We start from the raw sequence: 13,131 nt of genomic DNA on the forward strand, positions 1-13,131 counted from the left end.
GATGTCTGCTCGAGCGATATTCTAGGTAACTTTACCTATGGTTACTGTCAAGTGATTTTTTTTCTTATTTGCTGGACACAATTCAACCCCAAGCATGAAATTAACACACCCATCCACCTGGCCATTAGATAATAGCACCAATTTACGAAAAGGGTCCAAATCATATAAGAGAAAGAGAAAGAGAGAGAGAGAGAGAGAATACAAGAAATTGAGATTTTATTTTCGAATCGAACACGGATGACGGCTAGACCCTGGTTGATATGATTAGCGTTAAGACATTGCCATTTGAAAGGGAGGGCCTCGGCGGGGTAATCCTCATTTGGGAGGACCTCGGCGAGGTAATCCTCTCAATTGGGGATTACCTCGTCGAGGGGATGGTCAGTCACAGCCATGTTATAACTTGAAACTGCTCTCCCAGCAGAGTTTAACTTGAGCCATCTTCGCAGTCAAGTTCCGCACTATCACAGAGAGAGAGAGAGAGAGAGAGGAGAGAGAGAGAGAGAGAGAGAGTTTTTTTATTGTAGTAAGTCTACTGAGAGAGAGAGCGCGCAAACATGTGTTCAAGTGTGTGCCTGAGACAGAGGGTATATTTAAGTACTCTCAGAGAGAGTATTTTCATAATAGGGAAAGTTTAGTACACACACAGATAGTGTCATGTTAACCTATGGACACATTGTACACCATAATGTCCTCTTAAGTATTCGATTTATTCCTTCATTCTACTCCCTCATATATTTATTCCATTCACTCAACGTCTAAGTTGGCTGAGGAAAATTGATTTGATAAGTGAGAGAAAGAGAGAGAGACGCCTTGTCGCGCCTTCGCACTCCCCCGGGGGACAGTGTGGAGGAGGGAGCAGTTTAGATTGAGATGTGACAGCGTTAAGATGTATCATCATCCGGCTGGATGATGCCGCGTGAGGAAGTGGTGGTGGCCATGGAATGAGTGAATGAAGCTGAAACCAAGGTAGATTTCTTTGTTTTTTTACCTCTTTCGATGACTGCTTGAATAGTAGTATCTATCTATCATGTGGAATGTGCAGGTAACATGGTTACCATTTGTGGGTGTTGCATTAGTGAGCTCTGTTATAGAGAAGGGAAACCAGCGATTAGGTAGCTAGGCCGAAGTGACTAAAATGCTTCCAAATTCAATAGGTATAGCTAGAAGTATGCTTTAGGTAGATACTGAACAACCGGGACTTAATATGCATGCATCACTGACCGGCATGTCGTGAATAGTATAAGCAGATTACCTATTCTCACCGCACGCTCTTTTCAACCTTTGGTCTACGGGTGTCGCCATTTCATCCTTGCAATTTTTAGTAGTGCTTTTATTGAAGTATTGTGATCACTGTAGATATTGGTGTTCAAACTTTCCAAATTTTGTTTCCACTGATCTATCATAAACAGTAGTTACAGTTAATGTAATGTTATTTGTTTTAATATATGGCATAACTGCTATGCACATTTCATCGTACTGGTTCACACTGGTTGCTCGTGTTAATGACATTGTAACTTTGTAAGGCGAATATATCAGTTACGTGGGGAGGATCGAGACTCGGTCTCGAGAGATCTACTATCTATCGGCATGCTGTCTTTCATACTCGGGCAAAGACAGACAGATCTTAGCTGTAGCTTCCAGACTTCAACAGCTAATTCATCAGAGTTTGGAACAATGCCATGAAAGTTATGAGAGACTTAAAGTCTTCAAAGACTGCAGTGTCAATCAAATTTGAAGGAATTTTGCGCCTTTCTGGCTAAAAGCAAAACAGGAAGTGAAAATGACCACACCTGTTGGCCAACGGTTGAAAAGAGCGTGCGGTGAGAATAAGTGGCGCTGAAATCATTTTCACCGCGCGGTGACAATATCCACTTCGTTCCTCCTTTATTTATTTATTATCATCATCATCATCGGAGTCCAGTGATACGATACCATTGATGGTATCGTATATTGAATTTGGGGTTAATCTAAGTTATCGATTCACATCGGCCTACAGCCACCTAATCGCCGGTTTCCTTTCTCTCTAACAGGGAGTTCACCATTGCAAAATCCACAAATAAACATGTTAGCTGCACATTCCACATGATTTGTAGTAATACCCCCCCCCCCCCCCCCCACCACCCCATATCCGTGACTACTCCGATATCTCTCTCTCACCTCTCCCATTTGATGATAACGTTTTTTTTTTTCTTTTTTAATTCACCTCAACTTTTGCCTTCATCATATCCATTTTTTATATTAGTATAATTGCTTCTTATACGATATCGCCCACGTTTTGTCCTTGTTAATTCGTGCGCAATTTGGACGATTAAAAAATGAACGGCCGAAATTTAGCTGTAATCGTGTGACTGATAAATATTGGCATGGCTCTCTCTCTCGCACAGTATCGGACGTTATGATCGGTATATTGCTATTAATATTGTGCCATTGTTTTCCACTTTATGTAATTGTGTGCATATGTGTATGGATGTATGAAAATACGCAAAGTTACAGAGATTTGTTTCATGGATAACAATATAAAATAAACAATATAAATTGACCTACGCTTCTTCTTTTCCACTGAGAATATAAATAAAATACACACTCTAAAATATAGTATTTTAGTCTACAGTTTACCTCTCTCTCTCCCTAATATATATTATATATATATACATATATATATATAATATATATATATATATATATATATATGCGTATAGTAAAGTAGGATGCTTGTTCAACTTACAGGCATCATTCCACTGAGGATAGTGGAATAATGCCTGTCAGTTGAACAAGCATCTTACTTTACTTAAATTGCAAGCTTATATATATATATATATATATATATATATATATATATATATATATATATATACATATGTATATATAGACATATTTGCATACAGGAGAGAGAGAGAGAGGTAAACTGTAGAATAAAATACTATTTTTTAGAATGTGTATTTTGATATATATCCGAATCAGTTAACTTTAGCAGTTGGTCTAATTTACTCTACTTCCAGATGTCATAAAAATTTATAAGAAGTTGGATTCCTTATCTTCAAAAGTAAAGTCAAACTAAAGATACCGAAACAAACAAATAAATGATAGAGAAATTACAAATCAAAACATTTTTAATAAAAAAAAATCATAGGCATTATATGCTGGGTTTTGTAAATACATTAATCTCGGGGTCACAACTCTGCGTAATAAACATTATTCTTTTTAACTATATTATCTAATTGTTCAGCCTAGACAGAGAGAAATAAAAATCTCCATGAAAAGTACCAGAAAATGGCTTTATCAGAATAGCTTTCACTGTGCGTGCCTAGCCTATAACAATAAAGAAAAACTACTTAGCCCACCATTCACCAGTACCGTGGCGTGCACCACTCAGTAGTCAGTGCACTAAAACGTATTATACTGTTCATGAATAATTCGCGTAACGCAAAATGATCGGTATACTTTGCAGGGGGAACAGACACGTTCATAGTCAAGTGAAGGAATTAATTAAGGAATTACACACATGCATAGTACTATATTACCTACAAACTGAGATATAAAGTACCTTGGTAATCTACTAGTGAAGTTATTGACGCGGCCAAATATGCATTAGCAGTATATAATTGCTAAGTGATATATCCAAGCCTAAGGTAAGGTACGGTACGGAATTTGCCCGTTTTTTCCGTACCTGAACTATACCGTACCCTACTTTGGTAAACTTATCGTACCGTAATTCCGTACTGTACACATAGGATAAATATCAACCGTACCGTACCGTAATGCCATTTGATCGCCTGAAACCAACGTGACCTGGTTCAACTTCTGAGGGCACCTTCGTGCTATTCTTGCCCTCGTCATATCCGGCAATAATGCCGCTTTCTGCCAGTCACAGTCTATTGAGTACTTGTTCTTCTGTGTTAATTTTAGTATATATTAGTTTCATTTTTTGTACGCGAGTGTTAGGTATATTGAAAAATGCTTCAGATTTTTATCATTCTCTCGATACCTGGTTGTTTGGTAGACCTCGAATTTTGCCCCATACCTAGTGAAGAACCCAGGTGTGTAGTACTAATGTAAGGTTTTAGTCACCTGTTCATTAAACTTAAAATGAGAGGTATTTGGAGTTTAATCATCTTCAAGGTATATCATATGGTTAACAGGCATTCACTTTCAGTTAGTGATTTTTTGTCAAATAAATCCCACCCCCCACCCCTCTTTTTTTTTTTTTTTTTTTTCACGCTAGAATAGTTAAGGTATGTGTGTGGGATACTGCCACATAGATCCATGCACGAAATGGAATGAAGGGTGACAAATTAAACCCGCAGATTCTTTACACTCTTGTATAATGAAGATATACGGACATCAACGTGATAGCAGTGGGAAGCAGGTCCGTGCTTGTCACTACAATGACCACTGGACAGTGACTGATTATGCACACGGCGGGAAAAAAAGCAGTGTTGACACATCTAATTACATTGTTGCCACGATGCATAATGAAATGGTGGTCTTACAATATGTGCAATGAGAAAAGATAAATGGAAACAAATATCATTCTTCTACAAAATAATAACAAAGCAAATTTATGTATACAGTGGTGCTCAAATCTCATGCGACATGATTCTTTTGTATCGTCCAGATTCTCAGACTCGACGTGATGTTGCCAAGTAGTGTTATACTTTTTTTCTAATGTCATACATGTCGAAAGTTTGTGAATTCACAGCTAGCCCTATTTTCCTTATGGTTATATAAATATGATCCCTTTTATGCATTGGTATAATTCGTAATCTCTGTGATTTGAACTGATTTTCTTTTTTTACGCTGCTAAGTTCAAAGTGCGGTGTGATAAGGTTAGCTGTGCATCAATGAAAAGCACACTTGACTTGCTCCTTGGACTGGTCAACATTACGTCTGCTTGCACGTATGACAGTAGACCTAATAAGTCAACAACAGCCATAACAAACATTTTCAACGTAGGAATATGAATTAAAACAAGTTTTCTTTGAATGTTGAAGCTTTCGACTGTTTAAGCTGCCTGTATGTTGCAAAATGTTTTATAGGCCCTAAAAAAAAATAAAATCTAATAGACCTTCTGAGATATAATCTGTTATTAATAAATTTATTTGTAGAGATTATCTGTTTTTTGACGAATACAATAAGAATATGAATTACAACCAGTTTTCTTTGAATCTTGAAGTTTTAGGCTACGTTTAAGCTGCCTATATGTTGCAAAATGATTTATAGGCCTAAAAGAATAATCTAAGCCTTATGAGATGTAATGTTACTAATGTTTCTATTTGTAGAGATTACCTGTTCTATGAGGAATAAAAGATGATGATTTTGATTATATGGAGAAGATAACTATTAATCGAAATATCATAAGTATTAATATCAAGGCGTGTGGAACACTTGTTTTTCAACTGGTTTAAAATATTATATTCTTAAAAGTCCTCCTCGCTTTTGGTGTATAATTTATTCTTTCATAAGGTAACTTGAAGAACAAGAATGTATTGATAACCTTTTGCTTTCTGGCCAGAAATTGTTTACAATTAACAGATGTGACTGTTAATTGTAAACTAAAGAAATCTAACACCTAGGCCTAGGAACAATATCTTGGCTTTGAAAAATGAATAATTGCATTGGCGAATATTTGTTAGTATGCCATAATTTTTTTTAATATTTAAGAATTATAACAATTAATTATGTATGAAAATCCAAATATTCCTCTAACACATAAAGTAAGTGTTTTCAAGATAATTGCATTGTCGCTACTCAGTGTAGACCTACTTATGTTACACTGAGTGGTTGTTGCACCGACACTAATGATACGTGACACGTCACACACGCTCCCCTCACACGTCGATATCGGTGGGCGCATTCTACTTTTGTATATACATATTTACATTTTTTCAGCATTAACGTTTAAAAGGAATCAAATAGGACTATTTCAAATTTTATGTTGGCTTTGGAAGCATTATTAATGTTATGACAGTTTTTTTTCATTTTTTCTTTTATCTATTTGAACTGATGCTTGATGACGACTTCATTTTGGTCAAATGCTTCAGCGATGTGTGAACGAAAGTTTTGAAAATGTTTCGAAAGAGTTTTTTCTTAAATTTGCTATACGGTACATTTTCTTACAGTTTTGAAATATATGACAGATTTCACTCTTATGAAACATATTATGTCCATATTGTATGCAATAATCGCGTTTCCGCATTGAAATAATAGATAAATATGGAGCATGCTGGGTTGCCAGTTAGTGAATTTTGAACGAAATTCTATGCAGTCATGTCGCTTGAGATTTGAGCATCACTGTACATTAATGTTCATAAACTGTACGTAATGTGAGTAATATACAGCATAACATTAGATATCTAAACAGTATGTAATATGGGGTATAATGCCTTACTTTTATGCAAGAGTAAGAGATCAGCGGTTATCCTCGACCAGCCAGGAGGGTCCATAGTACAATACAAAACTAATCGTTTTCTTAATTTTATTTTTTAATCTTAAACGGATTGAGGGATAGAGAGCTTATGTTTTACCTAAGCAATGACAGCAACATCCAGAGATGAATCCAAGTATTGTTTCTTGTCATGATTAAATATGACATTTCCATCGCAAGAATAATGTTGTTGAAAATGAGAGAGCAAATATGTTAGCCTTAACTTTTTTCAGAAAAAAAAAAAAAACTTCATACTTGCATCACCCTTCATTAATCTTTCGTACCAGTATAAGGTGTGAGATTAGGATGCAGTTTCGTCGAATTATATAGTCATATATTTATGTATATAGTCAACAATACCTTTATAACGGAACCCCAATATTATTATTTTTAAACCCCAGACCAGGTATACGAGTATAAATTCATTATTAATTCAAAATGAATTGAATTTTCAACTCAAAATGGGTTGAATTTTCAACTTATATTCATTCCTACCAGCTTGCAGCATAGGCCTATGCTGGAATTAAAACTTGAGGCGATGTATGTTTAACGTCGACAAAAATAACCACGTTTTATTTATCACTTACACAATTAACGATCCTTAGAGAGGGAGAGAGAGAGAAAGGGGTGGTCTGTAAGTTACAGCACACATTACAAAAAGAATCGAATTTTGAAAACATGGAGGATACAGAAATAGGCCCAAAAATACAAGTATATACATAGAGAAATGTCCTATAGACGGATACAGATTAGCTTTAACAATTATTATAGTCACGTACATACACGGCATACATACACGATCGTATTCTCAGCCATGAACATTTCCTGTCATAGATTGGATCCTACAATTCAAGAATGACATACTCAAGTGGTCTCTCTCTCTCTCTCTCTCTCTCTCTCTCTCTCTCTCTATGACTTCCGCTGCTCAGATCCACCAGAATGACACTTTTGTCATTATCTAGTAACACGTCTTGTTATCATTTCCATATAACTTAATTATTAGTATTTTGTTAGAAAGAGAGAGAGAAATAGAGTATAGTGGGTCTGTTACCTCTTGTTCTTGGTTCAACAAAAGGGATTAGCGCAATTTCCTCTCTCTCTTCTCTCTCTCTCTCTCTCTCTCTCTCTCTCTCTCTCTCTCAGTATGATACGTCATATTAACTCGATGTATTTTGTTATTATTATTATTTAGTGAATAATAATAATCATAATTAAATATGAAGAACACTTCCAAAGAATAACTATTGGCTCGTCATCCATGAGCATTGTAGCGGCAGTGAGGAATTTGGTTGAGTTTTCATGAACTTGGTGCGTCAGCCCACTACTGTAATCATGAAATGGGTTAAAATGTCCATATGCCGAAACGGGCTCGTTCACCTGGGCATCCCATAACACGCAAATATACAGAGAAATAAGTCCTCTCTAAGTAACTGACACATTTGCCCATTATTCCCTCACTGAACAATGCAAAGAATAATATTGTCAGGCTCAGTACTATAGCACCGAGTGCTTACACTAGTCGCAACTCCTGCGTACGCTGCTCACGGGATTACAGCCAAAATTTGAACAGTGGAAGGAAGTTTGCTATCGATACTGCTGCGTCTGTATTTTTAGTTATCTGGAAATATGTTTTGTTTATGAAATGCAACTGTTTCTGTCATCGGTTGACCAACTTGTTTAATGAATGTTATTTTTCCATTTGCAGAACGTCTCGTTGCACCCGGTGGCGTTGCAGAAGCAATCGCTCGGTGAGTACCAGTTGTTACGTGCTTTAATTTATCCTTGGGAAGGTAAAGCAGAAAAAACTGCAGTCGGTTTCACACACACACACATATACACGTACGTCATGATTTGTAGTATCCTGCACAAATCGTAATTACCCCTAATCTTCCTGTTTCGTTCGGAAGTAATTTAAATTTGTATTAATTTGCTAATCCAACAATTTTGTTTTTTCAGTTTAAACTGTTGACTCCCCAGTGGTGAAATGTTTGGTACTTTTCTATTGTTTACCAATATATATATTTTTTCATTTGTTGTGAAGTGACAGATTAGTTTTGCATTATTTATATATATATATATATATATATATATATATATATATATATATATATATATATATATATATATAATATATTATATATATATATTTTTATATATATATATTTATATCTATATATATATATATATATATATATATATTCTTATTTGACTTCGTCCACGAGCTTCTTCTGAAAACATTTTTATAACTGTGATTGCTTTTATATTCTTTAATTGTCTCTTAGTGTTTCTCGTCAGTAATCGTAGCTTCTGCAGAATTGGTGTCTTTAGTTTTTTTTTTTTTTCTTTCTTTCTCCTTGTATGATCTTCACTTTTGGCAATATTTTGTTGTTAGTCTTGGGCGCGCAATCCTCAGATATAGAAAAGCGCTAAAGTTGCGGATTGTGTTTTATCCTTCGTTCATATACTTATTTAAAAAGAAATCGGGTGCACGCAATCGTTCGTATATATATATATATGAATGAGTACAGCAGTTGATGATACGATTATGTCTACCACAGTCAAAATCGCTTATGCATTTGCAACCATTTTGAATAAAAACTGATCCAGGATGTGCATCCGAATTTAGCACCATTTAAAAATCTGGCAAGGATCGCTATATTTCTTCAATGCCTTAGAACTGTTTATATAGCTTCTTAGCTATTTCTTCATCTTTACATCCCCCCCCCCTTTCCCCCCCCCCCCCCCCCCACCCCCCCCCCCCCCCCCCCCCCCCCCCCCCCCCCCCCCCCCCTGCGCGTCGATACAGGAAATGGGCAAAACTGACCCAATCAACTCTGTTCATTGCACTCCATTATACTATAGAGCTTCTTCATGTATAGAGGAGTGCATACGTAGTAGATGGAGGCTGAGTTCATGGTTACATTAATGTTTTGTTTATGTGATCTTTTAATATATTATTGGGATCAGGCATTAAACACCATACTCCTGCCTTGTTATTGTTTCGTTTTATTTATGCTTTGAATGTGGGCACAATTTTCCGTGTCAAAAATGGTGAAAGTGGTTGCGGCTCCACAAAAATATAGCATGTGTGTATATGGTCTTTCATGGATATTAAAAGCCTTAGAACCTTGTAATAGGTTCATCTTCAGTCAAGTGAACATTATGACTTTAAAAATTCGTTGAAGTAAACTTCTGACCAGGACAATTTTTAAAGTCATAAAGTTCACTTGACTGAAGATGAACCTAGTACAAGGTTCTAAGTCTTTTAATATCCATTAAAGACTATACTCAAATGCTATATTATTGTGAACCTGCAACCACTATGGTTTGAATGGTAGGCTGTCTTCACCGTAGGATATCATTCTCCTATTTTGTTATAGTTATGTATTTTCAGTTTTTTTTTTTCCATTCACTTTTACAGGACGATCAATGTGAGATTAAACTCAAGTATTACTAATTGTCTTGTGATCCAAAAGGGACGCAGAGCATTTAAAAAGCGTGTAGTATGACGTCATAATTGATTTGCATGAAATTAAGAATTTTCCGTATGAAATGAACAAATATATTTAAGTAAAATGAACTGACAAAATCTCTCTCTCTCTCTCTCTCTCTCTCTCTCTCTCTCTCTCCTCAGGAAACTTTCATGTTTTTGGGAAAATGTTGATTCTGTAATTAATTTTTTTTTCTTCTAAATAAATACATGATGTTTTCAATGTTACTCTTTGGATGTCGAGTTTCAGGCTGTCCAAAACCTCAAGCTAGCAAGAAGCAATATAGTCCAGGAATAACTTTTTGAAAGGGAGGTTGAGAGAGCCAAGTTTCGTTCAACAAATTTTGTTGTTTCAGTTTTTTAAGGGAATGATTCCAATTTCGCTTTTCATGGAGTCTTTCAAAAAGAAACATAAATAAAAACCTTTCTCTTTAATCGATGCTATGATATGGAAGATCAGACAGTGAATGTGGGTGGCATTTGCAGTGCCATCGTATACAGCCGACGATTGAACTAAATTTGATAAAAGGGCTCCTGTTACGAGCGCCGTGTAAGTGGTGCGGGACCTGGATAAGAAGCCCTCAACAAGTAACAAGGATGATAATCTGAAGGGGTCTATAGTGCATAATTAGGAAGTCGACAAGAGAAGAAGGTTGTCATTGTGGTGTTGTGTCACTACTCCGTTCAATATTTTCAAGAGGCAGCCATTATATACATAAGGTCCCCGAATCTCGTGGCTCCTGTCGGTAGCCGTGAGACTATTAAGGAGTAATATATATAATAATACGTAATATATATATATATATATATATATATATATATATATATATATATGTGTGTGTATATGTATATATAAATATATATATATATATATATATATATTTATATATATATATATATGTGTGATGTATATGTATATATATATATATATATATATATATTATATATATATATATATATATGTGTGTGTGTGTGTGTGTGTGTGTGTGTGTGTGTGTGTGTGTGTGTAACACCCAAAAACCACACATCTGTTAACGGGATATTAATCTCGTTATTTATTTGGTAAACGTGTAACTCCGAGCGTCAGGCATACCAACACATAATCTCTCTCTCTCTCTCTCTCTCTCTCTCTCTCTAAGCGACCAGCGGCTCACGACAATCTCTTTCTCTCTCTCTCTCTCTCTTCACCTCTTTCTCTCCATTCTGCCAGGTAATCAAAATGAGAGAGTTGCATTACAAAAATACATTTATTTGGCAACGGAAAGATAATGATCCAAGTCTTACTGACTAACTTAATTCAGTTAAAACCCCAACAGTAAAATGTCTAAACAGTAATGGTCACACCAAATGTCTATTCTCCCATCGGGACTCCCTCGGTCCCCCCCATGGTTCCGCCAGAACCGTCCATGCAGCCGGAATATTTCACTCACTTAACACAAACAAACTTTCGCAGAGCTTCCCCGCCATCTTGCCTTTCTTCCAAAGACGTCTCTATCCAAATCCACCATAGACTTGGGTAGGGGTATATTAAGAATAGAAGAGACGCACATACAAACGCACACTTCGTTAACGCCTCATATTACTGGCTACAACTAGTTTCCCAAAGGCACTTTGAAAAGAGCCCATGAACTCGTGATCATTGACTCGTCTTTCTATGCAGTTTTCATATCACGCCACCCCACAGAAATCATTTGTCAGCTTTTCTCAGGTCGTTGCTTCGGCTCTGTTCTCCACATTCCAATAGGTCACAGCGAACATATTGGCAATATATCATTAATTATAACCCTAGGCCTTATACATATATATGATACGTGTGTTCATTATTACTTGTTAAAAAAAAAATGGGCCACTTAGCACCTATAACCAGCAGCGTTTAGAGAGCGTACGTTGATCGTCTATTTAGTCTTTCACTTGTGTTCGTATAATCCCATTACCAACAATCATGTAGCCCTCTGACTCCAGAACCTTTTCCTGTAATGTTAGTTTTATTTACGTATTTTTGCGTGTTCCCTCTAATTTTGAATAGAGCACAGTGTATTTTCTTTTCTCATTGTCCTGTTTTCTCCGATTTCACTATTAATCACCTCTTTGTATTTAGTTTCGTATTCCCTATCTTTGATCCTGGTGCTTCTTCAGTCGGCTGGTTTCACCATCGTTAGAATGAATTTCCCCACCACTATCCTTCTTGGGAATTAATACAATATCCAGTAGCATGCAATTCTAGTATGGCCACCACCCCTTTCTTTACCCCTTCTTTTGTCTTCATTTCTCCCTTCGCCCATATATGTTCCTCTTTCTTCCTTCTCCCATATTCCGCTTCGGATCACAATTGAAGTGACTCTTGCATCTTTCCAAAGTGAGTTGTCTCGTGAAAGAAGAGCTGTCATTCAAAATCTGATTAACCCCAATCAGCTCTCTCATTAATGAGGAAAAGGAATCGTGGGAGAACTGTGCCTTGTTGTAGCATTCAGGACGATTCTCTCCTTGTTAAGTAGGGGCTGTAGTATTCAGGAACTTTAACCTTTTTTCATCTTGCCCGCCCAGCCTTATTTTAAAGGCTGCGATGAAAAGGACGAGAAATATCTGTCTGTCTGAATGTCTCCTCCTCACCCTTTTGTCATTTTCCACGAACACCCTTGATTGGGGCCTTTTTGATGACTGAGGAATGGGATTGTGAATGGGTGGGCAGAGAGAGAGAGAGATAGAATTTTGTTAGCTGAAGAAAAAGCGTTTCTTTCAAATATATGTTGAGGACTATAAAAAAAAAATCTGGGCCGGTATTATCATAGCTCCTATGCAATCTCCTAAATATTCTCTCTTAAGTCACTCAATCACTCATAGTTAAGAGGAACTTCTAAGAGTGTTTTATCACGCTCTGAGAGAATCTCTTAGCTATGAAAAACGGTATGTTTAGGAGAACTTTTTAAGCGAAGACTCGCTAACAATAGCGGAAAATATAGTGCTAAAATCCATGAATATACGATTTTCGCCATTATTTTAATTAAAAAAAGTATTTTAAAAATTCAATATAATCATTAATTATGATATTAACCTTGTGATCTGTATATTATTGATGAATTCAAAAGTAGAGATAGATAGATAGATAGATAGAGATAGATAGATAGATAGATAGATAGATAGATAGAGATAGAGAGAGATAGAGATAGATAGATAGAGAGAGATAGATAGATAGATAGATAGATAGATAGATAGATAG

The 13,131-nt window shown here is 36.1% G+C and overlaps 1 long non-coding RNA gene across 1 annotated transcript in view; it reads left to right on the top strand.

Moving 5' to 3' along the window:
• Positions 1-834: 834 nt before the first annotated feature.
• The window catches only part of LOC135225044 (uncharacterized), a 203,081-nt gene continuing 190,784 nt past the window's right edge, over positions 835-13,131 (top strand). The window contains exons 1-2 of the long non-coding RNA XR_010316893.1: positions 835-966; positions 8,130-8,172. This is a non-coding gene — a long non-coding RNA (uncharacterized LOC135225044). The remainder of the gene's footprint in view (positions 967-8,129; positions 8,173-13,131) is intronic.

Source organism: Macrobrachium nipponense, chromosome 12, assembly GCF_015104395.2.
Source record: "Macrobrachium nipponense isolate FS-2020 chromosome 12, ASM1510439v2, whole genome shotgun sequence".
Lineage (NCBI taxonomy): Eukaryota > Metazoa > Arthropoda > Malacostraca > Decapoda > Palaemonidae > Macrobrachium > Macrobrachium nipponense.